A 25,528-nucleotide genomic window follows, 5' to 3' on the forward strand; every position below is an offset into this window, starting at 1 on the left:
CTGAGGCAGGAGAATGGCGTGAACCTGGGAGGCGGAGCTTGCAGTGAGCCGAGATCGCGCCACTGCACTCCAGCCTGGGTGACACAGCGCGAGACTCCGTCTCAAAAATAAATAAATAAATAAATAAATAAAAATAAATTTAATGACTCCAAGTGTCTGGTATGCCAAGGCACCTATCCCTAGTTAGGAAAGACTGGAGCAGTGTCAAAATCAGAATGAAAGATCGAAAGTTCCATTTTGGACATAGCTAAGTTAGAGATGTCTGAGCTCAGAAGAGAGGCATGAAATGAAAATATAAATCTGAAATTCATCAATATATTAAAAGTATCTGAGAAAGGAAACCGAGATCTGCACAGGGCTTCCCTTTGCCCATTCATCTCCCCTCACCCTTTAAACGTAAACTGGAGCCTGCTGCTCACCGACCTAGCATTGCTCTCGCCACGACTCTCAGCGATGCTGACGTGCAAAAGCAGATAAAGCATATGATGGCTTTCATTGAACAAGAAGCCAATGAGAAAGCAGAAGAAATAGATGCAAAGGCAGAAGAAGAGTTCAACATAGAGAAAGGTTGGCTTGTGCAAACCCAAAGACTAAAGATTATGGAATATTATGAGAAGAAAGAGAAACAGAATGAGCAGCAGAAGAAAATCCAGATGTCCAATTTGATGAATTAAGCGAGACTCAAAGTCCTCAGAGCGAGAGATGACCTTATCACAGACCTACTAAATGAAGCAAAACAGAGACTCAGCAAGGTGGTAAAAGATACAACCAGGTACCAAGCGCTCCTGGATGGACTGGTTCTCCAGGGTTTGTACCAGTTGCTGGAGCCCCGAACAATTGTTCATTGCAGGAAACAAGATTTCCCTCTCGTAAAGGCTGCAGTGCAGAAGGCAATCCCTATGTACAAAATTGCCACCAAAAACGATGTTGATGTCCAAATTGACCAGGAGTCCTACCTGCCTGAAGACATAGCTGGTGGAGTTGAGATCTATAATGGGGATCGTAAAATAAAGGTTTCCAACACCCTAGAAAGCCGGCTGGATCTCATAGCCCAGCAGATGATGCCAGAAGTCCGGGAAGCCTTGTTTGGTGCAAATGCCAACAGGAAGTTTTTGGACTAAGCCTTCAGGAGGTGGAGCTCATCCTCAGCTCTCCTGCTATGATGTGGAAGCTTCTGATATTTGAAGAAACACGAATGTCTCTGTAGCTTCCTCTTTACTGCCCCAGTATTGCTCTGTATTTATCAGTGATGCCCCTCTTGTCACTCATGCCTTGCCTAATTGTTCACAGTGGTGGAAAGCTTCATGTAATATGATCAGGACCCACCTCCAGTTCATCTGAAAGTAACACAGTGTCCAGTTGGTTCTCCAGCACTAGGGGAAGGGGCAGATGGTGGTCACATGGGCTTCCTGGGTCTCCACTCTCCGTCTGGCCTAGAGGTGATGTGTTTGGTGTTTGGCTCTGCAGTCCCCACTGTTGAGGCTTAAGGTGCGTGTGGCGCACCACTCCTTCCAGCAGTAGTCACTTTACTGTTACCTGTTTAGGCCTAGAAGTTTTCCCTCATCTGTAAATGTGATTTAAAATCTAAGCCATGAATATGCTTTATTTATTAAAAGAGTTACATGGAAAAAAAAAAAAAAAGTATCTGAGGCTGGGAGTGGCTATGGTCATCTGGCCCTAAGGAGATGTAAAGATGCCAGATTCTGTATTAAGTTGATCAGAAGATCCTCAAATGTGCAGCAGATATTCCTTGTCACTTTATGGACAACTGGATTCGTCTTAAGTTTTTTCTCTTGGTCAAAAGTGAATCGCAGCTGGGTGTGGTAGCTCACACCTGTAATCCCAGCACCTTAGGAGGCCAAGGCAGGCAGATCATTTGAACTCAGAATTCAAGACCAGCCTGGGCAACATGGTGAAGCCCTCTTTCTATTTAAAAAAAAAAAAAAAAAAATTATCTGGGCATGATGGCACATGCCTGTAATCCCAGCTACTCGGGAGGTTGAGATGGGAGGATGGCTTGAGCCTAGGAGGTGGAGGTTGCAGTGAGCCAAGATGATGCCACTGCACTCCAGCTTGGGCAACAGAGAGTCAGACCCTGTCTCAAAAAACAATAATAATAATTTAAAGTTTTTTTTTAAAAAAAAGTGAATCCCTGGCCAGGCAAGGAGGCTCATGCCTGTAATCCCAGCACTTTGGGAGGCCGAGGCGGGTGGATCACCTAAGGTTGGGAGTTCGAGACCAGCCTGACCAACATGGAGAAACCCCATCTCTACTAAAAATACAAAATTAGCTGGCACAGTGGTGCATGCCTGTAATCCCAGCTACTTGGGAGGCTGAGGCAGGAGAATCCCTTGAACCCGGGAGGCAGAGGTTGTGGTGAGCTGAGATCCTACCATTGCACTCTAGCCTGGGCAACAAGAGCATAACTCTGTCTCAAAAAAAGGAAAAAAAAAAAGTGAATCCCTACATTCCAGTGTGGCCCTTAGACCTTTCAAACAGGGTTTCTGCCCAGCCCCACCTCTGAGCAGATCCCTGCTCTGGAGTGACGTCTGCAACATTTTCTAAGAAATGATGCTTGGAACCAGCTGGGGCCAGCAGAGCTTCCCGGTGGGACACCTCAAGTCTGAATGAAGATCCATGTGAGCCACAATTTCTATTTTTTTTCTTCTTCAGAAGAAAGCACAGTTGGCTGGACACTGTGGCTCATGCCCATAATCCTAGCACTTTGGGAGGCCGAGGTGGGTGAACTGCCTGAGCTTAGGCATTCAAGACCAGCCTGGGCAACATGGCAAAACCCTGTCTCTACTAAAAATACAAAAATTAGTAGGACATGGTAACCCATGCCCGTAGTCCCAGCTACTTGGGAGGCTGAGACAAGAGAATCACTTGAACCTGGGAGCCAGAGGTTACAGTGAGCCGAGTTCATGCCACTGCACTCCAGCCTGGGTGACAGAGTGAGACCCTGTCTCAAAAAAATAAATAAATAAATAAATGAAGTAGAAGAAGAAAGCACAGGATTTTTCTCTTGGAGCATAGAAGGTCTTTCTAGGTATGACACAACACATAACCCATAAAAGGAAAAGTCAGGATTTTGACAATGTAAAATAAAAATTCCACATTGAATCTATAAATTACCTTGGGCAGTATGGCCATTTTCACGATATTGATTCTTCCTATCCATGAGCATGGTATGTTCTTCCATTTGTTTATGTCCTCTTTTATTTCACTGAGCAGTGGTTTGTAGTTCTCCTTGAAGAGGTCCTTTACATCCCTTGTAAGTTGGATCCTAGGTATTTTATTCTCTTTGAAGCAATTGTGAATGGAAGTTCATTCATGGTTTGGCTCTCTGTTTTTCTGTTACTGGTGTATAAGAATGCTTGTGATTTTTGCACATTAATTTTGTATCCTGAGACTTTGCTGAAATTTCTTATCAGCTTAAGGAGATTTGGGGCTGAGACAATGGGGTTTTCTAAATATACATAGATTCAATGCCATCCTCATCAAGCTAGCAATGAGTTTCTTCACAGAATTGGAAAAAAAACTGCTTTAACGTTCATATGGAACCAAAAAAGAGCCCACATCTCCAAGACAATCCTAAGTCAAAAGAACAAAGCTGGAGGCATCACGCTACCTGACTTCAAACTATACTACAAGGCTACAGTAACCAAAACAGCATGGTACTGCTACCAAAACAGAGATATAGACCAATGGAACAGAACAGAGCCCTCAGAAATAATACCACACATCTACAGCCATCTGATCTTTGATAAACCTGAGAAAAACAAGAAATGGGGAAAGGATTCCCTATTTAATAAATGGTGCTGGGAAAATTGGCTAGCCATAAGTAGAAAGCTGAAACTGGATCCTTTCCTCACTCCTTATACGAAAATTAATTCAAGATGGATTAGAGAATTAAATGTTAGACCTAATACCATAAAAACCCTAGAAGAAAATCTAGGTAATACCATTCAGGACATAGGCATGGGCAAGGACTTCAAGTCTAAAACACCAAAAGCAACGGCAACAAAAGCCAAAATTGACAAATGGGATCTAATTAAACTAAAGAGCTTCTGCACAGCAAAAGAAACTACCATCAGAGTGAATAGGCAACCTACAGAATGGGAGAAAATTTTTGCAATCTACTCATCTGACAAAGGGCTAATATCCAGAACCTACAAAGGACTCAAACAAATTTACAAGAAAAAAACAAACAACCCCATCAAAAAGTGGGCAAAGGATATGAGCAGACATTTCTTTTTTTTTTTTTTTTTTTTTTGAGACTGAGTCTGGCTCTGTCGCCCAGGCTGGAGTGCGGTGGCCGGATCTCAGCTCACTGCAAGCTCCGCCTCCCGGGTTCACGCCATTCTCCTGCCTCAGCCTCCCGAGTAGCTGGGACCACAGGCGCCCGCCACTTCGCCCGGCTAGTTTTTTTTGTATTTTTTAGTAGAGACGGGGTTTCACCGTGTTAGCCAGGATGGTCTCGATCTCCTGACCTCGTGATCCGCCCGTCTCGGCCTCCCAAAGTGCTGGGATTACAGGCTTGAGCCACCGCGCCCGGCTTGCAGACATTTCTTAAAAGAGGACATTCATACAGCCAACAGACACATGAAAAAATGTTCATCATCACTGGCCATCAGAGAAATGCAAATCAAAACCACAATGAGATACCATCTCACACCAGTTAGAATGGCAATCATTAAAAAGTCAGGAAACAACAGGTGCTGGAGAGGATGTGGAGAAATAGGAACACTTTTACACTGTTGGTGGGATTGTAAACTAGTTCAACCATTATGGAAAACAGTATGGCGATTCCTCAAGGATCTAGAACTAGAAGTACCATATGACCCAGCAATCCCATTACTGGGTATATACCCAAAGGATTATAAATCATGCTGCTATAAAGACAAATGCACATGTATGTTTATTGCGGCACTATTCACAATAGCAAAGACTTAGAATCAACCCAAATGTCCATCAGTGACAGACTGGATTAAGAAAATGTGGCACATATACACCATGGAATACTATGCAGCCATAAAAAAGGATGAGTTTGTGTCCTTTGTAGGGACATAGATGCAGCTGGAAACCATCATTCTCAGCAAACTATTGCAAGAACAGAAAACCAAACACCGCATGTTCTCGCTCATAGGTGGGAACTGAACAATGAGATCACTTGGACTCGGGAAGGGGAACATCACACACTGGGGCCTATCATGGGGAGGGGGGAGGGGAGAGGGATTGCACTGGGAGTTATACCTGATGTAAATGACGAGTTGATGGGTGCTGACGAGTTGATGGGTGCAGCACACCAACATGGCACAAGTATACATATGTAACAAACCTGCACGTTATGCACATGTACCCTAGAACTTAAAGTATTAAAAAAAAAAAAAAAATCCACATTACAAAACCTACCATAAGCAAAATGCAAAAGACAGAAAATCAAACTGGAAAAAAATTAAAACTCTTACTAGTGACAAATTTATGTTGTTGAAAGAAAAACTTCAGCCAAATTAAATTTAAAAGAGTGTAATTGAGCAATGAATGATTCATGAATCAGGCAGCCTCTAGAATCAAACAGATTCAGAGAGACTGTAGGGGTTCCTCATGGTCAGAACAAATTTATAGACAAAAAAAGTAAAGTAATATACAAAAATCGGAAATGAGGTACAGAAACAGCTGGATAGGTTACAGGTTGGCCTTTGCCTTATTTGAACACAGTCTGAACACTCAGCAGTCTATGAGTGGTTGAAGTATGACTGCTGGGATTGGCCAAGACTCAGCTATCATTACAGATGCATAGTCTTAAATTAGGTTTTCAATCTTGTGTGCCTATTAAGCTATGTTACGATTTGTCAATGATGATTCAAATATAGAAGTATGGAATCTTTCTCAGGCCATATTTAGTTTGCTTTAACAATCTAAAAACTAAGACTGAGATGTCGGAGAAACCAAGAGAAGAAAGTGTCAAAGACGATGAGAACAATCAAATGCATCCCATTCTGCTGACAGATCGAGAAGAAAGAGACTGAAAAGGGCCCCTTAGATATATTTATGTGGAAGTCATAAGGTGCCTCAGCCGTTTTAATAGATTGGTGGTGGTCAAAATGCAAGGAAATGGGAATAGCATGTGCAGGACATTCTTTCGAGATACTCTGTTAAACAGAGCAGAGAAACACTGGTAGTGAAGGATATTGGGTTAGGTCTAGTAAGAAGCTTGCATTTGTTTTGTGTTGATTTGCCTTATTTTGACTTTTAATGATAGAATCTTGATGGGATTTTCAAATTGAGCAAGAGAGGTTGAAAATGTCAGAAACAGTGTGGCTAAGACTGTCTTTGTCCTCTAATAGCCATTCTCTCATCTTCTATGGTAGTAGAGTCTGTGAATTTCAGCAGAGTAAATTACCTCCTGGAACAAAAATGACATTTCTTCACTTCCCTTGCAGTAGAATAATGTGTCCAAGTTCTAGCCATGGAAATAAAGGCAGAAATGTCTTGTGCAACTTCTAGGAAGTGTCCTTAAAGGCAAGGGCTCTCTTTTTCCTGCTGGCAAGAGTGTAGATATGATGGCTGGAGCATGAGCCAGAAGATGGAAGCCACATTTTGGGGATGGTGGAAGCCACATTTTGGGGATGGTGGGCAAGATCAAAGCAGCCTGGTTTCCTGCTGATCACAGTGTTGTCATGCAAGTCCTGCATGGGCTGTGTCTATGTGAGGGAGGAATAAATGTTGACCTCCTTTAAAGCTGCTGTTATTTTCAGTTTTTTGTCACTGATGACCTAATATTAACTAGGAGAGGGCCAGGCGAGGTGGCTCACGCCTGTAGTCTCAGCACTTTGGGAGGTCGAGGCAGGTGGATCACCTGAGGTCAGGAGTTTGAGACCAGCTTGACCAACATGGTGAAACCCCCGTCTGTACTAAAAATACAAAAATCAGCCAGGTGTAGTGGTGCGCACCTGTAGTCCCAGCTTCTCAGAAGGCTGAGGCAAGAGAATCGCGTGAGCCTGAGAGGTGGAGGTTGCAGTGAGCCGAGATTGTGGCACTGTACTCCATCCAGCCTGGGTGACAGAGCAAGACTCCATCTCAAAAAAAAAAAAAAAAATTCAACTAGGAGAGGGGGAATAACTAAGATAATCAGATCCCTGAGAGATAGAAGAATATAAATGTATCAGCCCTTTGTAAGAGGGATGTTTCATCAACTGGGACCTGGGCTCGACTACTTGCCAGCTGTGTGATCTTAGGCAAGCTATATAACTTCTCTGCACCTGTATTTCATCATCTGTAAAATATTAGGATATAAGAGAAGGGGAAAGGGAGAGGATGGCTACAGATGCAAGCAGGGTTTTAATCTGTTGTAACAAAGACAAGGGAATGTCTGTCTGGATGGCTTCTAAATTATCTCTAAAATAGAAGGCAAAATCAATAAGTCAAAGTGGGTGGTGTGAGGGCAGAGGATGCAGAGAATATTAAAAGATCTACAAAGTTATGAAAAAGTTATTGTAGAAAAAGAGCAAGCTGACTAGAGAAACATGGAAAAATTACCAGGCAGCACTGAGGAACCATGTGAGTCTGGGGATCATGAATTTATCATTATATCACTTTTTCTAGCTATAGAATTTACTGTAACAATTTTAGCTATTCTGGTTCAGAAGAAGAAAATAAAAGTGATTGGGATCATTTGAGATTGAAGTTCAGCCAGATGAAAATGACAGAGGAGAGGGGAACGCAGGAGCTGAGCGTATCTGCGAAGGAATTACTATAATGTTAGATTACAAAGTATTATTTTAAATGGCAGAAAGCCAGGAGCAGGTGGGTAAACAGAGAGAAAAGGAGGATAGATTGGATGCATTGATGAAGTCAGAGAGCTATTGCATTGGGGGGGGTGCCCATCCATCACACCACCCATGCACTCATGTGCACACAAATGTGCATGCACAACCACATATATTGGTTTCCTAGTTGAATTTCTATTTGGAAGCTGAAAAATATCCCCCCAAGGATTAGCTTCTTCATAGAATAGAGATGGGGTAAAATAAAATGTATAACTGTCTAGTTTTCAGGACTAGATTTCACCCTTGTTCAGCCTACCCAAGAACGGGGCTGAGACACTTCCTTCCACATTACACTCCCCTTCCTGTGTGTCAAAGATCTGATGGCTTCAGTGGAGCTTACAAGTATCCTAAGTCATTTTAAATGAATTTCCACATGAGACAGTGTGATTGGAGTGTGGCAAGATCTCAGGACACAGATAGGTGACCTTCATCCTATGTAAGATGTAGGCAGCTGCGATGGAGAGCCTTCTCCCAGGAATGACTGGAAGATCATCTGTCAACACTGGTGACATTGGGTGTTCATGTGACTGTTGACAGGAGGTCTGCAGGGGACAGCTTCTGTGCTGCTTCCTCATGCTGGCTGATGGGGGGAGGCAAGTATGTTATTCTTGCCCCTATCCTCTCCTGAGCTGGAGTCTCCTGTAGGGCAGGGCCTTTCCTACTAACAGGTATATCCCCAGCTTCTTGGTCTGAGCCTGACACAGAACAGTGTGTGTGTTGGCAGGGGTGGGTGGGAATAAATGGATGATTCCCTGACTATAGATAGAGCTAAGTTATTGTCATTAAGTAAATACTCCCTACATCTTCCACAGGGCAGGGTGGTGAGGGGCAGTTTTTAAAATTTAACTTTTCCTTCGGCCTCCACCTCACTGTAACCATAGATTTCCTCTCTCCTGACAATGGACAGTGTGGACAAGGCATGGAACACTGGGGAAGTTATCAGCTAGACCTCATTAAATCAATGATAGTCAATACAGATAAAGCATCTACTATGTGTAAGACTGTAGATACTGTATAGTTGGTGATGAAATATAAGATGCAACTTTAAAAGTTTGCCTCAGGGCCGGGCGCGGTGGCTCAAGCCTGTAATCCCAGCACTTTGGGAGGCCGAGACAGGCGGATCACGAGGTCAGGAGATCGAGACTAGCCTGGCTAACACGGTGAAACCCCGTCTCTATTAAAAAAATACAAAAAACTAGCCGGGCGAGGTGGCGGGCGCCTGTAGTCCCAGCTACTGGGGAGGCTGAGGCAGGAGAATGGCGTAGACCTGGGAGGCGGAGCTTGCAGTGAGCTGAGATCCGGCCACTGCACTCCAGCCTGGGCGACAGAGCGAGACTCCGTCTCAAAAAAAAAAAAAAAAAAGAAAAAAGTTTGCCTCAGGTACTAAAAGTCTTCCTCTGTCTTATCTGTTGATCTAAGTACTATCTCATTGTATCTTCACAACCTTATATTATCTCTTATCTCCATGTCACACAGAAAGAAATTGAAGCTCAAAAACTGATGTGCTTTGTCCAGGTCACACAACTAATAAGTGGCAGAACAAGGATTCTAATCCAGATAGCTTGAGTTTAAATTGCAGCCCCTTGGCTGGGCGTGGTGTCTCATGCCTGTAATCCCAGCACTTTGGGAGGCTGAGGCAGGTGGATCACCTGAGGTCAGGAGTTTGAGACAAACCTGGCTAACACAGTGAAACTCTGTCTCTACTAAAAATACAAAAAATTAGCCAGGCGTGGTGGTGGACGCCTGTAATCCCAGCTACTCCGGAGGCTGAGGCAGGAGAATGGTGTGAACCCAGGAGGTGGAGCTTGCAGTGAGCCGAGATTGCACCACTGCACTCCAGCCTGGGCGACAGAGTGAGACTCCATCTCGATAAATAAATAAATAAATAAATAAATAAATAAATAAATAAATAAATATAAACAAATAAATTGCAGCCCCTACTATTGGGGGTTCTACATACACTGCGTTGGAATTGCCTGACAAGAGAAAATTTCTTCCGGATTTCGGCTCTTAAATGTATAGATTACTAGCTTTCCAGTAATCCCTAAAATTTCCACAAGAGGGAGACCTTTCCCCATCAGTGCTAGACTGCTGTCTGGAATTTCGAATTCCATTTGCAGTTTCACAGCTCAAGAATTGGCTGGCCACTTGTACAGATTATTTGTACAGGTTTCCTGACACAACAAAATGTAGATACCCTAAGCGAATGCCTGTTTAAATTACTCCAAATTAACTAGGAAGTTCTCTGTCCCAACCAGGCAGCCCGTTTTTTCCCTCTGCCAGTCACTCTCCAAGCCAGGCACTCAGTTCGCCACAGAGGCAGGGCCTATATAAGCTTTAGATCTTTAAATACCTTTCCCTCCCCAAGTTCTAGTCATTATCCAATAGCCTAGAAGCCTCCACAATAGGTTTCAGAAGTTCTAAAACGTTGTCTCACCTTTCCCACTACCAGCCCTGCAGAAAACTTTGTTCATAATGAATTTTTCCACCTCCTGGACCTCAACCATCACTACTATCCAAGGGCTTACAGAGTGTCTGAGCAACAGGTATGGAATCCTATCATGTCATACCAGGAACCACTTCTCAGCAAAAGAGGTCTAAAGTGGGCATATGACTATTGTATCCACTGGTCACATTACAGCAGACCACCTAGAAACTGCCAGCCTAACACAGTGATAGAATCAGCTGGTAGATGCACAGCTGAAGCACAAACATGGAAGTAATTCCTAGAGAGGAGGAGGTGCCATCTTCTAGCATGCAGTATACACTTTAAACCAACAACCTGGTGTTCTGTTCCCAAAAGGTAAAACATAAGGGTTCAGAACCAAAGAGAGAAAGCAGGTATGGCCCTGTTCACCATCACTCCTAGTAATCTACGTGGGAAATTTGTGATTTCTGCCCCTACAACTCTAGGCTCTGCTGCTTTATAGGCTCTGATTCCCAATGGGGAAATGTATCCAGCAGGGGAATGGGTTATGGTTGTTGCCTAGGAACTGTGGGTTCCTGCGTGCAGAGGCCAGCAGGCAAGAAGAGGCATGATCATAGTGGCTGTAGAGTTGATCCTGATTTGACAATCAGGATCCTGATTGTTGATCCTGATAATACAACTGTTAGAAAATGGAGACATGGGGGATATGCTTGGCAGCCAGCTGGCCCACTTGGGTGCCTCTTGGTAGTCCCTGCCCTATTTTGATGGTAAAAAGACAAGTGCAGCAGCATGGCTTGAGAACAGCATGGATACTGGGGCTCAGACCCCCCAGGGAGAAAGTTTGCATCACACCATCAGGTAAGCCACTGAAATCAGCAGAGATGCTCACTAAGGGTGAAGGAAAGCTAAAATGAATAAAAGAAGAAAATGATGAGTATCAGTTGCTGTCCTGAGAGAGGCTTCAGAGAGCTATAATTCTTTCCACTATCTTTCTTCTAACTTCCACCATGAAGAGAGACTCATTAGCATGCTAGAGGAGCTGTTCCAGACTTCTGTGAAATGAATCCAAGTGGCACAAGAGGTAGTCTGTGGTGGACACTGTGATGTGCCACATGACCTCCCTTCAGGAACAAAGGGCTTATTGCCCCATGTAAACCAAAAATAAAAATCTAAGCCCCCTGACCGACTGATAGACTCCCCTGTCTGCCAAAGACATTCCAATCTAAACCAGAAAATCTAGTTCAGGCCATGATCGAAAGTGGGGATTGGACATGCCTCATCATACTCTCCTCTCTTCAGAATTGGGAACAAGTGACCAGCATTAACATTTAAAAAGATCTGGCCAGGTGCAGTGGCTCACGCCTGTAATCCCAGCACTTTGGGAGGCCGAGGTAGGTGGATCACGAGGTCAGGAGTTCAAGACCAGCCTGGCCAACATGGTGAAACCCCATCTCTACTAAAAATACAAAAATTAGCTGGGCGTTGTGGCGGATGCCTGTAATCCCAGCCACTTGGGAGGCCGAGGCAGAGAATTGCTTGAACCCGGGAGGCGAAGGTTGCAGTGAGCCGAGATCACACCACTGTACTCCAGCCTGGGCAACAGAGCAAGACTCCATCTCAAAAAATAAAATATAAAATAATAAATAATAAATAAATAAAAGATCTTAATGGGGAAAACCTACATTCTGTCGACAATCCTTTTTTTTCCTCCAGGTCTCTCCTCTGATCCAGAAGAAAATTAAGAGTCTGACACCTGTTTAAGTCCGATAACAGCTCTGATGCCTGCTACATGGAGGTTTCATCTGCAAGATAAAATCTTGGTCTCCAGGTCGGGCTTGGTGGCTCATGCCTGTAATCCCAGAACTTTGGGAGGCTGAGGTAGGTGGATCACCTGAGGTCGGGGGCTCGAGACTGGCCTGGCCAACATGGCGAAACCCTGTCTTTACTAAAAATACAAAAATTAGCCAGATGTGGTGGCAGGCGCCTGTAATCCCAGCTACAGGAGAATTGCTTGAACCCAGGAGGCGGAGGTTGCAGTAAGCCAAGATCGTACTACTGCACTCCACCGAGCAAGACTCTGTCTCAAAAAACAAAACAGAACAAGAACAAACAAACAAACAAAAATCTTGGTCTCCACAACACCTCCTTATCTTAACCTAGACATGCTTTTCATTTTTTATTTTTTTATTTTTTTTTTTTGAGATGGAGTTTTGCTCTTGTCACCCAGGCTGGAGTGCAATGGCCTGACCTTGGCTCACTGCAACCTCCACCTCCCGGGTTCAAGCGATTCCCCTTCCTCAGACTCCTGAGTAGCTGGGATTACAGGCAGCTGCCACCATGCCTGGCTAATTTTTTGTATTTTTAGTAGAGACGGGGCTTTACCATGTTGGCCAGGCCAGTCTCGAACTCTTGACCTCAGGTGATCCACCTGCCTCAGCCTCCCAAAGTGCTGGGATTACAGGCGTGAGCTGCCATACCCTGCCGACATTCCTTTCTATTGATTCCAGCTCTTTAGATAATAACTCTTTTCAACCAACTGCCCATCAGAAAATCTTTAAATCTATCTATGGCCGGGCGCGGTGGCTCAAGCCTGTAATCCCAGCACTTTGGGAGGCCGAGATGGGCGGATCACGAGGTCAGGAGATCGAGACCATCCTGGCGAACACGGTGAAACCCCGTCTCTACTAAAAAATACAAAAAAACTAGCCGGGCGAGGTGGCGGGCGCCTGTAGTCCCAGCTACTCCGGAGGCTGAGGCAGGAGAATGGCGGGAACCCGGGAGGCGGAGCTTGCAGTGAGCTGAGATCCGGCCACAGCACTCCAGCCTGGGTGACAGAGCAAGACTCCGTCTCACCAAAAAAAAAAAAAAAAAAAAAAAAAAAAAAATCTATCTATGACCTGGAGGCTCCTCTCCCCGACTCCCCCAACCTCCACTGCTTCCAGTTGTCTCGCTTTTCTGGACCAAACCAATGTACATTTTACATGTATTGATTGGCCTCTTACGTCTCCCTAAAAGATGTAAAACCAAGCTGTAACCTGACCACCTTGGGCACATGCTGTGCGTGTGCTCTCAGGGTCTCCTGGGGCTGTATCACAGGCCATTAGTCGCTCACTTTTGGCTCAGAATAAATCTCTTCAAGTATTTTACAAAGTTTGCCTCTTTTCATCAACATCCAGCTGTGCAACTGCCTTTTCAAACATTATAGCTGAGGAAATTATGACAGTAAAAGAGATCTGACCTAACTGACTCCACCTTGCTTCTAACCTCCAAGCTGCCCTTGTTCATTCCGGGGCGTAAACCGAACTAACCTTGGGAAGGAATTTAGTTTATAGCTTAATTTTTTTTTTTTCAGATGGAGTTTTGCCCAGGGTGGAATGCAATAGCTTAATCTTGGCTCTCTGCAACCTCCACCTCCCGGGTTCAGGTGATTCTCCTGCCTCCGCCTCCTGAGTAGCTGGGATTACAGGCACCTGCCACCACACACAGCTGATTTTTGTATTTTTAGTAGAGAAGGGGTTTCACCATGTTGGCCAGGCTGGTCTTGAACTCCTGACTTCAGGTGATCCAACCACCTCCACCTCCCATATAGTGCTGGGATTATAGGCGTGAGAGCCACCACACCAGGCCTTATAGCTTAACTTTTAAACAAAGATGGTAATAGCCTTTTCCTGAAATAAGGCCCCTTCTTGCCTGAACCAAACTGCCTTTGTAGGACTAACAAATTAGCTACAAGATTAGAAATTACAGTTTAGGAGCCAGGCAGCGTTCAGCTGCAAGAGTCTGACCCTCCCCAAATTGCTCCTGGAAATAATATCACTGTTGTAAAACCTAAGATTAGTGCTTGAGATATTTTCCAGATCCTGCATTCTGAGGCACCAGCTGATACCACCCAGACCAGTAACCTGGCTCAGCCAACTCTGCAATCCCAACTAGGAACAGAAGACAGCAAGAAAAACTCACTTTGACACCCTATGATTTCATCTCCAACCTGACGAATCAGCACTTCCCACTTCATGAGCCCCTACCCACCAAATTATCCTAAAACACTCTGATCCCTGAGTTCTTGGGGAGACTGATTTGAGTAATAATAAAACTCCAGTTCCTGGTACAGCCGGCTAATTACTCTCTCTATTGCAATTCTTATCTTGATAGATTGGTTCTGTCTCTGCAGCAGACAAGGAGAACCTGTTGGGCAATTACAGCTGCTCAGAATGGTCTCAACAGAAAGTCATCAGCCCCCTACAGGGATTTTCCTAAATGAAACAAACTCTCTCATCCCATTTCAGGACAACTCTGAAGGGTCATCCCAACTTCAGTGCTCCTATGGGGTCCAACAAGACCTCTCTGAGACAGCATCACAGATCGACTTGCCCATTTACCCAAGTCTGCTTTCTTCCCTTTCCTTTCATAGGTGTTCATTTCAAGAGCACTTTCTAATACAATTCTCTCACATTAATCTCTGTCTTAGAACCTGATTCCTAGAGAACAGTGTCATTCATGTTGAGGGAAAAGGGACTTTTGATCATCTATCCAGAAGGATAAGGGCGTGTGATATGGCAGCAAGTGATGGTTCCATCAAAAACAACAGGTATGAAAACATTGTATAAAAGAGGATGTGATCAAGAAAGATGTTATTGTTATTGGGTATGTGCTAAGGTCTTGGAGATCAATAAAATTTGGACCCTGGGGTCATCAGTGTCCTCCATAAGGAAGGACAGACAGAGTGAATCTCTGTCCTGAATCTACTGTCCTGAATGGACAGTAACATTGAAGGAGAATGAGGCAACTTGAAATCCCTGACAGGGAAATGGGAGATTATGTTTCATAGCAAATTTACCAGGCTCTTTCATGCCTTGTATTTTGTTCTTGACATCCCTCCTCCCTCTTTTTCCTACTGCCAAAATTCGAATGCTTGAAGATTATAGATCCAAGCCTACAGTTGTGAAAAAGAAGTAGCTATCAGGAAGGAAAAGCCTTTTCCTCTATCCTTTTAGGTTCAGTGGCTGGGGCCTGTAAATTAAATTGACAAAAGACAAATTTACAGGAGAAAAGGGTTTATTCGTATGCACAGGGGAACCACAAAAGAAGTAGCTGGCTCATCAAATGGTTGAAATTAGCCGGGTGTAGTGGTTTATGCCTGTAATCCCAGCTACTTGGAAGGCTGAGGCAGGACAATCACTTGAACCCAGGAGGCAGAGGTTGCAGTGAACTGAGATCACACCATTGCACTCCAACCTGACTGAACAAGAGTGAAACTCTGTCTCAAAAAAGAAGGAAGGAAGGAAGGAAGGAAGGAAGGAAGGAAGGAAGGAAGGAAGGAAGGAAGGAAGGAAGGAAGGGCAGGCTTACACATCTAACTTAGTAGGAGAAGTGGAAAGGGGAGAAAGTTCTAGGGGAGAAAAAGGTTTCTTAAGGAAAGACAAAAGAGTTTTTAAAAGAACAAACGTCAGACCAGAAAGTGTGTGATACTGTGGTCTATGCCAGCATGAGTGGTCTTTCTGTCTTCTTCAGAGTCATTAAACTCCCCCGGAAAGGGTATTTATGTTGAGTTTACTCTTGGTCTCCCTCCTCAGAGTGGAAGCCTTGCTGAAGAGGACATGTATGGCAGTCTTCATTTCTGATAAAAGAAAAATAGCTCAGACCACTCTGAACTATTTGAGGTATGCAAAATTTATCAGGCCCAGAGAGACATGAGTATGGGACTTCAGTCATACACTCCACCCCTTACCCCCACGCTTGTTCCCACAAAACCAAGAATTGGGGTGCAATTGTTTGTTCTTAGTCAGACATGCCTCACCCTTTATCTTCACATTCCTGGGATTTGTGATACAAAGAACAAGGTATAGTCAATCAATAGCTTATGTTATTTTTATGTAAATTCTTGGTGAACAACTTAGTGTCTAGGAAAAGAGTGAAACTCTGTAAAATATTTGAAGAGATTTATTTTGAGGCAAATGAGTGAACACGGCCCGTGACACAGCCCACAGGAGGTCCTGAGAACATGTGCCCAAGGTGATCAGGGTGCAGTTTGGTTTTATACATTTTAGGGATGTATGAGACACATCAATCAAATAAATTTGAGAAATACACTGGTTTGGTCCAGAAAGGTGGGACAATTTGAAGTGGTGAGGTGGGGGAGGGGGGGCTTCCAGGCTATAGGGAAATTTAAACATTTTCTGGTTGACAATTGGTTGAGTTTGTCTGAAGACCTGGGATCAATAGAAAGGAAATGTTCAGGTTAAGATAAAAGATTGTGGAGACCAAGGTTCTTTGAAGTCTCACAGTGGCTGCCCTTAGAGACAACAGTTGATAATGTTTCCTATTCAGATCTTTAAAAGGTGCTAGACTCTCAGTTAATCTCTTCAGGATTGGGAGGGCCCGGAAGAAAAAGATCTATCTGTGTTATTAGACATTCTTTACAGATGTAAATTTTCCCCCATTAAGGACAACTTTGCAGGGCCATTTCAAAGTGGCCAGGGGAGGTGGCTCATTCCTGTAATCCTAGCACTTTGGGAGGCCAAGGCAGGCGGATTACCTGAGGTCAGTAGTTCGAGACCAGCCTGGCCAACATGGCAAAACCCCATCTTTATTAACAATACAAAACTTAGCCGGCTGTGGTGGTGGGTGCCTATAAACCCAGCTATTTGGGAGGCTGAGGCAGGAGAATCCCTTCAACCCAGGAGGGGTAGGTTGCAGGAAGCCGAGATCACCCCATTGCACTCCAGCCTGGGCAACAAGAGTGAAACTCCATCCCGCCCCATGACCAAAAAAAAAAAAAAATATATATATATATATATATATATATATATATATATATATGGCAAAGAAACAAGTTTTGGGGTAAATATTTTTATTTTCTTCTTTGTCATGTAATTTTATGCTACAGTCAGACTGAAAAGTCAGTCACAATATATAGGGTCAAATAAAACCCATCTGATGAGAATTTATGGTTTGTAGGGCATGACTACTCAGACCCTTTCAATAGCAATTTGGGCAAGATAAGAAAAAATCAGAGGTTAGTCCTCATTAGGAATTGCCTCTTCTTTAAAAACCCACTTGTGACTTCTGCTAATTGGGAGCATATACTCAGGGCAACTTGAATCTTCGCTTCCAAGTGCAGTCTTCAAACTTGGCCCAAATAAACTCTCTACAAATAAGGGAGGAGACCACCCCTCATATTCTCTTATGCCCAGTTTCTGCCTCCAAAGAAAGAAGAAGTAAAAACTAAAAGGCAGAAACGAAATCCACAAGCAGACAGCCCAGCACCACACCCTGGGCCTGGTAGTTAAAGATCACCCCTGACCTAATCAGTTATGTTATCTATAGATTACAGACATTGCATAGAAAAGCACTGTGAAAATCCCTGTCCTGTTCTGTTCCATTCTAATTACCAATGCAGGCAGCCCCCAGTCACGAACCCCCTGCTTGCTCAATCGATCACGACCCTCTCAAGTAGAGCCCTTTAGAGTTGTGAGCCCTTAAAAGGGACAGGAATTGCTCACTCCGGGAGCTTGGTTGTTGGAGATGTGAGTCTTGCCAAAGTTCCCAACTGAATAAAGCCCTTCCTTCTTTAACTCGGTGTCTGAGGGGTTTTGTCTGCGGCTTGTCCTGCTACACTTACATTAAGTTTGCCTTAGATTTTTCCCTTTAGGTCGACATTTCCCAGAAGTTTTAATCAGATGAAGAAAGCTCTCAGAAGGTTTATTTCTGCATCTATTGAATCTGAAATATCTTCAGCTTAAAATAATTGTTATACCAACTCTGGTGTTCTGAATGGATCCCCACACAGCAAAGAATAGAGCCAGAATGTTGCATTTGTGAAAGGAAAATAAAAACTCAGGACCCCAGTTCACTATGCCAAAAGGAAAAAAATAAACTGAAAACTGAATAATGTAAAAAGCTGCCTTTCCTTTTGTTCCTAAGCAGATAGCTATAGAAAAAAAGTTAAATATTTACAAAATTAGCTGGGTATGGTGGCACATGCCTGTAATCCCAGCTACTCAGGAGGCTAAGTCAGGAGAACCACTTGAACCCGGGAGGCGGAGGTTGTGGTGAGCCGAGATTGCACCATTGCACTCCAGCCTGGGCAACAACAGTGAAAACTGTGTCTCAAACAAAACAAAACAACAAAAACAAAAAACAAAAGGTTAAATGTCTCCACATCATATTTACTTTATCTTATGTAAAGTGCCAGACAAATACATAATTGAGTATTTCCCTACCTGCTCCTTTTCTCTTGAGACATGTGGATTACCATACCCTTCCTCTTTCCCTCCAGTTCACTTTTCCCCTTTAAATATTGAAGCCCTCAAAATCATCTTTGGAGAAAGCCATAGGCCACAGACTGTTTCTGTGATTCCGTGTTTATTTCTTCCAGCCATGTCCTTAACCTTGGCAAAATAAACTTCTAAATTGAGACCTGTCTCAGACATGTTTTGATTGACACATTCAAATTCCAGTTCCAGCATTTACTAGCTAGCTGTGGGATCTTGAGCCACTTACTTAATCTTACTTTCCTTCTCTGTAAAATGGGGATAATTATACTCCCGACTTTGTTGTTAGGATTAAGTTAATGCAGAGTCCTCAGAAAAGTACCTGTAGAGGGTTATTTGGGCCAAGGGCCAAGGTTGAGGACTGCAACCCAGGGCACACTTGCAAGTTGTCTCAGGGGAGTGCTCTGGACAACAAAAGAGGGGCTCACATTTGTAAAGAATAAAAAGATGAATTAGGAAAGGAAGTGATTACAAAAGTTGTTCATCAGGAATTCTCATTGTTTACAGAAATAACACTGGTTATACATTGGTTAGTGCTTGGCTATACATTGTTGAACTATCAGGTGTATGGCATTTGATGGCTACTTAGCATAGCAGGTGGTTTCAAAAGATAATTACTTAGCTCAAAGAAGAGGGAGAGTGACTGTTGTTACATTTTAAATGCGTCTCTGGGCCTGATAGTTTAAAGGGGCTCATCTTCCTCAGATAAAATGGTTTTTGTTTTGTTTTGTTTTTTACATAGTACATAATCTTCAAAATGCATGGTAATGATTACTGTGAGTACTCTATCTGAGATGATGTCCCCAAAACTGGGGGGAAAAAAACACTTGTAGAAAATTATCAAAGGAAAGAACTGACAGGACTTGATAGCTCTGAGGATCCCTCAGAAGCACTTGCCAAACAACTTAGGGTTTAATTGCTGTTCTGCCACTTAACTTCTTTGTGCTTCATCCTATCTGTAAGAAGGGGTAATAATAGTAGTTGTAGTTGTTAGGCAGGAATCTAGACCCAACATGGCGGCATTACCTGGTGTAGCAGGCCTTTTGTTAAAGACTCCCTTCACCCTTGTACACACCCGCAGACTTACATGCGTCAGAGTTCCGGCTGGGCAGTCACACTCCTCCATGACCTGCAGCTCACCTGCATTCCACAAGTTGGTAAACAGCCGTTTCGGTTGACAGTTTCCAAAGACCCCTTCCTCATGACCCTTACTCAACTCCTGCCCTAGTAGTTTCAAGACCCCCCAGGCCCTGTTTGCACAACCAGCTTCCCTACCTCTCAGGCTATAAGAAGCCCCTACCCTCCTCCCTCAGTGCGACTTCCTCGGCCCGCACCTTTGGACCGAGGAACCTCACCCACGAGTCCTAATAAAGGCCATTCTCACTGCCATTTGCCTTTTGTCTTCGTTTCCGGTTTGGCTCCAGCCTCAGTTTACCTTTACATTTGGTGCCGAAACCCGGGAGGAGACCCCCTCCCCGGACCCCTGCCGGGTCGGGCAGGCTCTCCTCTCCCCGAGCCGGGATCCCCTCCTCAAGCCTGGAGCCGTCTCACCAAATTTGACTCAATCCGATCACTGCTGGGTAAGTTTTTCCCCCGTCCTGAAGGCTCCCTCCAGGAGTCCCTGTCCGAAATGCGCGGCCACGTCAGGGGCTCTCTCCGGTCAGCTGTGACCTCAGTATTGGGGACTAGGAGACGTCCAACCTCCCCGGAAGCCACCGTACCCCGCACTCTGCGTGGCAGTGGGAGGACGTGCCCATTGCCTCCGGACTGCCCGCCTTGAGACCATGGGAACTACCCAGTCCAAACCAAACCGAAAATCTCCTCTGGGGTGCCTCTTGGCGAATCTCCAGACTTTAAGTCTCAGCCAAGACATAAAACGAAAGCAGCTCATTTTCGTCTGTACAATAGCATGGCCACAATATAAACTGGATAATCAGTCTCAGTGGCCTGCAGAAGGCACTCTAGACTTTAACATTCTCACAGATCTGACCAACTTCTGCAAGAGACTAAGCAAATGGTACAAGATACCCTATGTTCAGGCATTTTGGGACTTGTGTTCTCGCCCAGATCTCTGCGCCCAGTGCTCGTTAGCTCAAGTTCTGCTCACAAAGTCTCTTCCCTCAAGCAAGGAGAGGGATGATTCCTCCTCTTTTTCTGAGCCTCCTGACACCCTATCCCGGCCACCCCTCCGGTCTCCTGCCCAACCTCCTCCTTACCCTGACCCACTGTTATCCCCATCCTCGTCAACACTTCCCCACCCTTCTCCCCTTCCTGTGCCCTTACCAAACCCGACAGATTCTGTCTCCCCTACCTCCACCTCCTCCTCTTCCTCGCCTGTATCAGCCCATACTCGGTCCAGGACCTACCTCCTGTGTCCCTTATGAGAAGTGGCAGGCGCCAAAGGAATAGTCTTGGTCCATGTGCCGTTTTCATTGGCAGACTTGTCTAAGGTTGAGGAGCATGCAGGCTCCTTTTCGGCCAATCCTACTCATTATATCAAAGAGTTTAGGTATCTATGCCAGGCATATGATCTCACCCAGCACGACCTTCATGTCGTTATGACTTCAACCCTGTCTCCTGAGGAGCAGGAATGCATCCTAGCGGCAGCCAGGCAGCATGGTAACCAGGTTCATTTAATTGACCCTGCCATGCCAGTCGGCACCGAGGCAGTGCCCTCGGCTGAGCCCAACTGGGACTACCAGGTAGGGCAGGCAGGATGCCGCCACTGAGACATGATGGTTCAGTGCCTTCTTGCTGGCATGCAGGCAGCCTCTAACAAATCAGTCAACATTAAAAAACTAAAGGAGGTAGTCCAAGGCGCAGATGAAAATCCGGCTGTTTTTCTTAACCAGCTGACTGAGGCACTTATTCAGTACACCCACCTTGACCCTGCCTCCCCTGCAGGAGGAACCATCTTGGCCTCATATTTCATTTCTCAGTCGGCCCCTGATATCCAAGCAGAGGAAGGCCCTCAAACTCCCATCCAGGGCTTAGTCAAACTGGCCTTCAAGGTCTACAACTCCAGGGAGGAAGCAGCTGAGGCCCAATGACAGGCCACGCTAAAACAGAAGGTACAGCTCCAAACCCAGGCCTTGGTAGCAGCCCTGAGACCGGCCGGCTCCAGGAGCTCCCAGAAAGGAGGTACTACCCAAGCGCCACCTGGTGCCTGCTTCAAGTGTGGCAACGATGGCCACTGGGCCAGGCAGTTCCCTAACCCAAAGGAGCCAACTCGCCCCTGTCCAAACTGTTGGCAGATGGGCCACTGGAAGTCAGACTGCCCCGACCTAAGGACGGTAGCTGTGCCTCCACGTGACGACCCTCCTCCAGGTATTGGAGGCGCCTTCCAGCTTCTCAACACCGATGAAGATTGAAGAGGCCCAGACTTGGGGACCCCTCGCACTCTCACTGAGCCCAGGGTTATGCTCCAGGTAGCAGGTAAGTCCATATCCTTCCTTATGGACGCGGAGGCTACCTACTCTGTTTTGCCTTCCTTCAGTGGCCCCAGCCATCCCTCCACTGTCACAGTCATGGGAATTGACGGCACTCCCTCCACCTACCGCCAGACTCCTCCTCTGTCTTGCCACCTGGATGGCTCCCTCTTCTCGCACTCATTTCTTATCATTCCTTCATGCCCAGTCCCCTTGTTAGGACGAGATCTCCTCTCCAAGCTAGGGGCCTCAGTTCACTTCCGACCCAACCCCTCCCCACACCTCACATTCCTCTTCCCCCTTCTCTCACCTGACAAACCCTGCCAGGCTGACCCCCCACTCCCGTTTCCAGTCCCCATTAACCCTAAGGCGCAGGACACCTCCACCCCGATCATTGCTCAGCACCACACTCTGGTCCGCATCCGGCTAAAAGACCCTTCCAAGTTCCCCTCTAGACCCCAGTTCCCTATCTCCCTTGAACACCGACAGGGACTAAAACCTATCATTACACGCCTGCTCTGACAACACATTCTAGTTCCCACCAACTCACCATGCAATACTCCTATCCTGCCTGTATGGAAAAGCTCTGGGGCCTATCGCCTCATGCAGGACCTACGCCTCATCAATGAAGCAGTAGTCCCTACCTTTCCAGTTGATCCTAATCTATATACACTCCTCTCGCGCATTCCCCCTGACACCACTCATTTCACTGTTTTTGACCTGAAAGCTGCCTTCTTTACCATCCCTCTACACCCAGACTGCCACTTTCTGTTTGCCTTCACATGGGAGGACCCAGACACTCATATTTCTTCCCAGTTGACCTGGACTGTCTTGCCTCAAGGGTTCTGAGATAGCCCCCAATTTTTCGGACAGGCACTGGCACAGGACATCCTCCTCTGCCCCCTAACCCATAGCACCATTCTACAATACATAGATGATCTATTACTATGTAGTCCTTCCTGGGAGTGCTCCCTTGCAGACACTACTACACTTCTAAATTTTCTAGGCGACTGAGTTTATCGGGTTACCCCGGCTAAGGCTCAACTTTGCACCCCTTCTGTCACCTACCTAGGCATACTACTCACACCCACTACAAAAAGCCTTACAGCAGATAGAATAAGCCTCATTAAAACTCTCCAGCCTCCTCAGGATGCGGAAGAGATCTTGTCCTTCCTAGGACTGGTAGGGTATTTCAGGCATTGGATTCCCAACTTCGGGATCCTAGCCAAGCCCCTCTACCAGGCTGCCAGGGAGACACCCACCAGACCACTGTCCGACCCCTCCTTGGTTGCCAACTCTTTCAAGAAGCTTCAGGATTGTCTCCTTTCTGCCCCTGCTCTCTCTCTCCCCAACCCCCTTCAGCCCTTTCATCTATTCACCGAGGAGCGCCAGAAGGTAGCCACTGGGCTCCTAGCCCAGCCGGTTGGATCCACATACCAGGCTGTGGCCTATCTCTCCAAGCAGTTAGATCCCACAGTCCAGGGCTGGCAACCTTGTCTGCAAGCCCTGGCGGCTGCCACAGAACTTACCCAAGAGGCCCTCACTTAGGTGGTGGCAGTCGTCTGTGGCCGGTTAAGTCCTACCCTTTCTAAGCCCCTTACTAATCATTGGCTTCTTGCTACTCATAGCTCCCTGTGTCCTCCACTTCATCCAGGACCACATGAAAGAAGTCTCCCAGGTCACTTTCAATCAGATGCTGCTCCACCCCTATACCCGAGTTCCGACCTCCGAAAAACCCCACGACGACCCATACCAGCAGGAAGCAGCCAGATGAACACGTCGCCTCACTTTCTTATTAGAAAGAGGTCGGAATGTTAGGCAGGAATCTAGACTCAACATGGCAGCATTACCCGGTGTAGCAGGCCTTTTGTTAAAGACTCCCTTCACCCTTGTACACACCCGCAGACTTACATGCGTCAGAGTTCCGGCTGGGCAGTCACACTCCTCCATGACCTGCAGCTCACTTGCATTCCACAAGTTGGTAAACAGCCGTTTCGGTTGACAGTTTCCAAAGACCCCTTCCTCATGACCCTTACTCAACTCCTGCCCTAGTAGTTTCAAGACCCCCCAGGCCCTGTTTGCACAACCAGCTTCCCTACCTCTCAGGTTATAAGAAGCCCCTACCCTCCTCCCTCAGCGTGACTTCCTCGGCCCGCACCTTTGGACCGAGGAACCTCACCCACGAGTCCTAATAAAGGCTATTCTCACTGCCATTTGCCTTGTGTCTTCGTTCTTGGTTCGGCTCCAGCCTCAGTTTACCCTTACAGTAGTGACCAAGGGAAACTTCCCCTTCGCCCTCTGAAATTCTGCTGAAAAATCAACCCACAAAAAACGGATTAATTGAAGAAAAGGCATACAAATTTTATTAATGTGTCCACGGGCAACCACAGAGTGACTACCCACTTCCCACCTGAGTTCAGAAGCTTATGTGCCATCCAGGCAAAGCAGGTTATGGGAGTGAGGGGAAGAGGAATTCTGCTGAGGGAGAAGGAATGGATCAGGGAACACATTAACTAGTAGGTGGTCATGTGAAAGGGTCTGTTCAGGTGTGATTATATTTTTGATTTTATTTATTTTATTTTTTTATTTTTTTATTTTTTGAGACGGAGTCTCGCTCTGTCGCCCAGGCTGGAGTGCAGTGGCCGGATCTCAGCTCACGGCAAGCTCCGCCTCCCGGGTTTACGCCATTCTCCTGCCTCAGCCTCCCGAGTAGCTGGGACTACAGGCACCCGCCACCTCACCCGGCTAGTTTTTTGTATTTTTTTTAGTAGAGAGGGGGTTTCACCGTGTTAGCCAGGATGGTCTCGATCTCCTGACCTCGTGATCCACCCATCTCGGCCTCCCAAAGTGCTGGGATTACAGGCTTGAGCCACCGCGCCCGGCCCATATTTTTGGTTTTATAGGGAGGGGAAGAAAAAAACAATTGTTCCTTTTGATGGGTCTGGACGCTAGGTAAAGGCTTTGGGAGAAAGGGGGCGGGTGTAGGAATGTCAGAGAGACCTTGAGGCTTAACTTAGTAAGTCAAACCACCACATTTTGGGTATGGATTTCTGGGCCCCAATATAATAGGTACTTCTTAGCGCTGTTGTGAGAATTGAAGATTATTAATTATAAAGTGCCTAGATTGGTGCTTGGCACATCGTAAACAACTCCATAAATGCTCGCTTTTACCGTCATGGATACACGGAGGTGGGAGACCCAACTGGGTTCCAGCTCATGTTATTGGTCCCCATGGCTATATGGTCTTTACGGCTTCCTAGTCTCTTCACCATCTCTAAGGTTTGGTTTCCTCATCTGAATCAAAGGTGAATGATTCTCAGGGTGACTCAAGGGTGCTGGTGCCAGTGGCAGAGCATGGGAAATCGAGGGAAGGCACCTTCCTGTCAGAGGCAACACACCCAGTGGGAGGATCCTGCCGGCCCTGCTCTCTCCTACCCTCCTTACCCCAGCTAAATGCCGGGGTCGGTCTGGCAGCTATTCTGGGAATCTGAGCGTGGATTCGGACAAAGGAGGCGTCTTTCACCAACCACATCACATGGAGCCCCAAAGCACAAGCACGGCCTCCCC

General features: G+C 45.8%; 2 long non-coding RNA genes and 1 pseudogene across 6 annotated transcripts in view; all 3 read left to right on the plus strand.

Annotated features, from left to right (window-relative positions):
• The window catches only part of LOC103877694, a 62,222-nt gene extending 45,898 nt beyond the window's left edge, over window positions 1-16,324 (plus strand). For 2 of the 4 annotated variants that reach the window (XR_002517103.2, XR_004177466.1), the window contains 2 exons: window positions 11,974-12,138; window positions 14,118-15,462. This is a non-coding gene — a long non-coding RNA (uncharacterized LOC103877694). Of the gene's footprint in view, window positions 1-10,284; window positions 10,379-11,973; window positions 12,139-14,117; window positions 15,463-15,833 lie in introns of those variants that run through there. The other 2 variants (XR_001894965.2, XR_002517104.2) reach the window with 2 other exon arrangements.
• On the plus strand, window positions 176-1,641 carry LOC101013028 (annotated as a pseudogene). The gene has a single exon (XR_004177465.1). The product of XR_004177465.1 is annotated as a V-type proton ATPase subunit E 1 pseudogene (transcript).
• A 3,250-nt stretch (window positions 16,325-19,574) lies between the features above and the next one.
• On the plus strand, window positions 19,575-24,174 carry LOC108581972. The gene is made up of 3 exons (XR_001894976.3): window positions 19,575-20,113; window positions 21,788-21,968; window positions 23,590-24,174. It is a non-coding gene; the product is annotated as an uncharacterized LOC108581972 (long non-coding RNA).
• Window positions 24,175-25,528: the final 1,354 nt, after the last annotated feature.

Source organism: Papio anubis, chromosome 12, assembly GCF_008728515.1.
Source record: "Papio anubis isolate 15944 chromosome 12, Panubis1.0, whole genome shotgun sequence".
NCBI classification, from domain to species: Eukaryota; Metazoa; Chordata; class Mammalia; order Primates; family Cercopithecidae; genus Papio; species Papio anubis.